Here is a 527-nt window from a genome sequence, read left to right on the forward strand (position 1 = left end):
AAAAGATTACATGTTGACCTTTTAGTTCATACCAGTAGATTAAATAAATGGAGTTATCTTATTTTTATTTTTGTGTGCGTGAAATAAATAAGGTAGAATATATATATGTATTCCCGGACCTGGTTGTGTGTTGTAATCATGAGCAAGACACTTTATATAATATTGCTCCAGTTCACTCAGTTGTAGAAAGGAGTTGCGGCATCACTGGTGCCAAGCTGTATCGGCTTTTGCCTTTCCCTTGGATAACATCAGTGGTGTGGAGAGGGGAGACTGGTATGCATGGGTGACTGCTGGTCTTCCATAAACAACCTTGTCCAGGACTAGTGCCTCGAAGGGTAACTTTCTCGCTGCAATCCCATGGTCAAAGGACAATACAGCTTGGCACCAGTGATACCACAACTCCTTTCTACAGCTGGCGCAAAAGTTTTGTTCTAAAGACACTGGTATTTTAATCAAAATGAAACTGCAAATTTTTATCACAAACTGTACATAATTTATCAGTCTCACACACACACACACACACACAG

The sequence above is a fragment of the Octopus bimaculoides genome, chromosome 11 (assembly GCF_001194135.2).
Source record: "Octopus bimaculoides isolate UCB-OBI-ISO-001 chromosome 11, ASM119413v2, whole genome shotgun sequence".
NCBI classification, from domain to species: Eukaryota; Metazoa; Mollusca; class Cephalopoda; order Octopoda; family Octopodidae; genus Octopus; species Octopus bimaculoides.